The 4,818-nt window shown below is 43.9% G+C and overlaps 1 pseudogene; it reads left to right on the forward strand.

Annotated features, from left to right (window-relative positions):
- Nucleotides 1–2,125: 2,125 nt before the first annotated feature.
- On the forward strand, nt 2,126–3,107 carry LOC122754670 (annotated as a pseudogene).
- The last annotated feature ends 1,711 nt before the right edge of the window (nt 3,108–4,818 follow it).

Below are 4,818 nucleotides of genomic sequence, written 5' to 3' on the forward strand. Positions count from 1 at the left end.
GGACTTCAGCCCCTCTCTCCTACTCTGGGGCAGGCAAGTGAAAGCAGAGAGACCTTTAGCCTCTTCACCTCTGTACCTAAGCTGGTGCTTGGAGTGATCACGCTGACATAAGGAAGTGGAGAGGAAGAGGAGATGAAATATTGATGTAGCTGAGACAGATACGTTGGGATGTTTCTGATGTCCCTGTGAGCTTTATTTGCATGCTTCTTCACTTATTTTCCCCTGTGTTATATGTGTCCTTGTGGGAGCCTTGTGTGATGGGGTGTGTGGCAAACTGCCTATGGAATTGGGTACAGAAAACACTGAAAGTAGGAATGATGACTTTTTTTTCCCACAAGACATACTAAAATTCCATCCTTGATGAAACCTTCTTCACCCTTCTCTATTCTCTCTGACCTCTGAGATCTCAGGGCACTGGCAGTTAGAGATGATGGGTGCCTAATACCTCATGTCACTCAACACTTTCATGTGTGAGCTTCAGCCCTCAAGCTGTGAAAATGGGACAGGATATTTGCAGCTAGTGAATTCTTATTCAAAAGGAGACAAGAGGGACTATTCTAGTATAAAGCACAAACAGACCCACTCAGCAAATGGCAAGAGATCAAGAGATGGATATGCTGAGGGAATATTCAAATGAAACAACTACATAATTTGTCCCTTGGTTCTAGATGTCCTGCAGAAGAGCTGCTCAGGTGGCACAATGGATAGAGCACTGGGCCTGGAGTCAGGAAAATCTGAGTTCAGATACAGCCTTAGACATTAGCTGTGTGACCCTGGGCAAGACACTTAACCTCTATTTGCCTCAGTCCACAAAATGAGAATAATAATAGCATTTATTTTCCAGGGTTGTTGAGGATCAAATGCGAAAGTATTTGTAAAGTGTTCTACCTAGCATAGTGCCTGGCACATTGTGAGCACTTAATACAGTCTTCTTCCCTTCTTTTCTGCCTCCCTCCTTTCCTTTATCCGTTTTCATTTCCTTTCTTTCCTTTTCTCCCCTCTCCTCTCCTCCTTTCCTCCTACCTTCCTTCCTACTCCAATCTCCCTCCCTTCTTTCCTCCTCCTTTCCTCTCTTCTTTCCTTCCTTCCTTCCTTCCTTCCTTCCTTCCTTCCTTCCTTCCTTCCTTCCTTCCTTCCTTCCTTCCTTCCTTCCTTCCTTCCTTCCTTCCTTCCTTCCTTCCTTCCTTCATCTCTCCCTTCTTTCTTCCTCCCTCCCTCCCTCCTTTTGTTCCTTCCTGGTTATGTTCTACCCCAACTTGTGGCATATTCCCTCTCAATATCACTTCTCTTCCCTTATCTGTCAATAATTGGTTAAGAAAATACCAACAAATAAAAGGCAGTTCCAAAGCCTGAGGCAATGTTGCTCTCTGTGCTCCAAGAAGAGGCTGGTTTTCACTCCATGGAGCATCTTGGGAGTTCTTATAAGTCTGTATGTGTTGAACACAGAAATAGCTCATGTTGCCTATTTGAATCCAGAACTGCTGTGAGGTGAGAAATTTATTTCCTTTTCATTCATACTATGTTTTCCTCTGCTGAAAGTAATAGAAGATTAGGGAATTATTATCCTTGACCAGGCATTTATTGACATCTGTGTGTCAGGCATTGTGCTAGGCACTTGGTGATACAGACAAAAATGACAGTCCCTGCCCTCAGTGAGATTATATTAATAACAACAGTAATGGCTTGCCTTTACATAGCGCTTTAAGGTTCACAAATGTTAGCTCATGATATCCTCACAACAATACTGAAAAGCTTGGTGTAATTAGTATTTCCATTTTTCAGATGAAGAAACTGAGGCAAACAGAGATTAAGTGACTTGTTCAGGATTACACAGCTAATAAGTGCCTGAGGCTGGATTTGAACTGGGTATTTTTTGACTCTTAAGTCTAATACTCTACCTATTGCACCACTTAGCTTTCTCTAATGGGGGTGGGGAGAAGCATATGTATAAATGCAAAATAAATACTGGGTCATTTATTATCTCATTCCAGGGGGATTTAGTACCTCATCCCAGGGGCAAGAGGCACGAATAACTTGGAGGATCAGTAAAGACCTCATGTTAGAAGTGGCATTTGAGTTGAGTTTAGAGGGAAAATAATAATTCTAAGAGGCAGATTGGGGCAACATGGCGGCTGCGACAGCCACCTCGGGTTCTTCTCCAACTTCGATCCTCTCCCTGGTCCCCGCCCCAGCTCCTGCCAGGGCCCCGCCACAGGCCCAGGGGCAGGCCCCGGCGTCTGCGCCTCCCCCGGTTGTCCCGACCCGGTGCCAGCCACGCTGGGGCCCCGGGCTTCCCGGGCTGTTCCCTGGCGGCTGCGTCATCCGGCTACACCGGTCATCCCCGCCTCCATCTTGGACAGCTATGAGCGTTGCAAAGAGGACGCTGGTAGCGTCATCAGCACCCTGCTGGGAACAATTGACCCTCAGCAGAAGTCACCAACTGATTTTCAATGCCACATAATGAGTCTGAGGATGAGGTTGCCATGGACACAGAATTTGCTAAGAATATGTATGAATTACACAAGAAAGTCTCTCCAAGTGAGTTTATTCTGGGCTGGTATGCCACAGGCCATAACATCACAGAGCACTCCGTCCTGATTCATGAGCTGGGAGGCTCACAGCCCCATTCATCTCACCGTGGACAACAGCCTCCAGAATGGACAAATGAGCCTCAAAGCCTATGTCAGTGCTTCCACGGGCATTCCTGGAAAGACCATGGGAGTGATGTTCACTCCACTGACAGTGAAATATGTCTACTATGATACTGAGCAAATTGGAATTGACCTGATCATGAAGACATGTTTCATCCCCAACCGTGTGATTGGCCTTTCAAGTGATCTGCAGCAAGTTGGTGGAGCATCGGCCCAGATATAGGGCGCTTTAAATACAGTGTTGCAGTATGCTGAGGATGTGTTGTCTGGAAAGATGTCAGCTGACAACACCGTGGGCCACTTCCTGATGGGCCTGGCTAACCAAGTTCCCAAAATTGCCCTGAGGACTTCGAGGCCATGTTGAACAGCAACATCAATGACCTGTTGATGGTGACCTAGCTTGCCAATCTAACCCAGTCACAAATTGCTCTCAATGAGAAACTTGTGAGCCTGTGACCAAACTCAAGGAGCAGCAGCAGCAGCAGCAGCAGCAGCAGCAGCAGAAGAAGAAGAAGAAGAAGAAGAAGAAGAAGAAGAAGAAGAAGAAGAAGAAGAAGAAGAAGAAGAAGAAGAAGATGATGATGATGATGATGATTGGGGTGGGATGCATTACAGGCATGGAGAATTATCTATGCAAAGGAAGGCAGAGAGGAGACAAAATGTTCTATCTGAGGATCAACAATAATGACAATATGGCTAGACCTCAAAATTTGTAAAAGGAGTCATGTGTAATAAGCTTAGAAAGGTAGAGTGGAGCCAAGTTCTAAAGTGCTTTAAATGCCTAAAAGAAGTGATCTAGTGGATAGAGAGCCAGATCTTGAATCAGGAAGACCTGAGTTCAAATCTGACCTCAGACACTATCTGTGTAACTCTGAACAAGTCAGTTAGAATCTGTTTGCCTCAGTTTCCTTATCTGTGAAATGGGGACAATAATAACATCTACCTCCTAGGGTTGTTATGAGGTATTATCAAATGAGATAATAATTGTAAAGTGTTTTAACATAGTGCCTAGCATATTGTAAGAACTGTATAGAATGTTAGTTGTTATTATTTACATTTGATTCTAGAGAAAAGAGAGAGAACTACTGAAATTTGCCAAGCAGGGGAGTGACATGGTCAAATCTGGACTTTAGGAATATCCCTTTGAGAGCTGTGAGGAGGATGGAGATGAGGGTGGAGAGATTTAGTCAGGGAGAGCATGTAATAGACCATTGGAATAGTCCTAAGGAAAAAGAGATGCAGAGCCGAATAAGGCTGGCAGCCATGACTGTAGAGCACTGCAGGAGGTTATCCCAGGTGCTTCTGTCTGAAATTGCAGAGGACTCAGTCTGTTTGTAGAAGAGCACCCATTACAGTCTTATGTCTGAAAAGTGTCCAATGAGAGGTTGCTTTTGGGAAAGCTGTGCAGGAAGAACATAAATAGCAGGAGCCAGGTGAGATTTAAGAAAGAAGCACTTCCATATAGCAATAGTGGCCCCTAGGCCACTACCATGGGGGTATCACAGGAGAAATTGGTTGGTGTGGGGGTCCTTAGGTATTCCTCATTAAATAATTACACCTTCTCACACACCAATCCAATTAGAATAAAATAACCTTTTATTTAAATGCTAGAGAAAGAAGACCTCAAGAGGAGTCTCAAGGGGAGATAGTTCAGAACTGATTCTCTGAGATACCTATCTCTTCCAACAGGAGAAAAGCAAAAGCACCTCTCACCTTGTCTGCATGTGTCTGTGGCTATGTAGTGATGTTGATTCTGAGTGTGGGTATCTCTTACATCAGAGGTGTCAAAGCACTCAGTCAGTAATACTCTCTAGAATGACTTGAAACAGATTAAAATGTAATTGGTTAATATTTAACAAAATAAATAAAAATATAATAAAACATAGATAATGTAAGTTTGTGGTTTTCTAAGGAAATATGCTGCCCAAATTCATCTTTATACTTCAATCCTTTGACACTGGCCCCCTGGCTGCACCATAATCCAGATCTTGACTCTGGCCATTTTCTGTCTGTCCACCATGACTAGAATGCTCTCTCTCCTCTGGTCTTACTTCCTAACTGAAATCTTACCTTCTACAGGAAACCTTCCCTTACCCCTTTTAATTCCAGTACTTTCCTTCTTTTAATTATTTTCCTTATATCTTGGATAAAGCTTGCTTTGTATGTC

This window comes from Dromiciops gliroides, chromosome 4 (genome assembly GCF_019393635.1).
Source record: "Dromiciops gliroides isolate mDroGli1 chromosome 4, mDroGli1.pri, whole genome shotgun sequence".
NCBI lineage: Eukaryota > Metazoa > Chordata > Mammalia > Microbiotheria > Microbiotheriidae > Dromiciops > Dromiciops gliroides.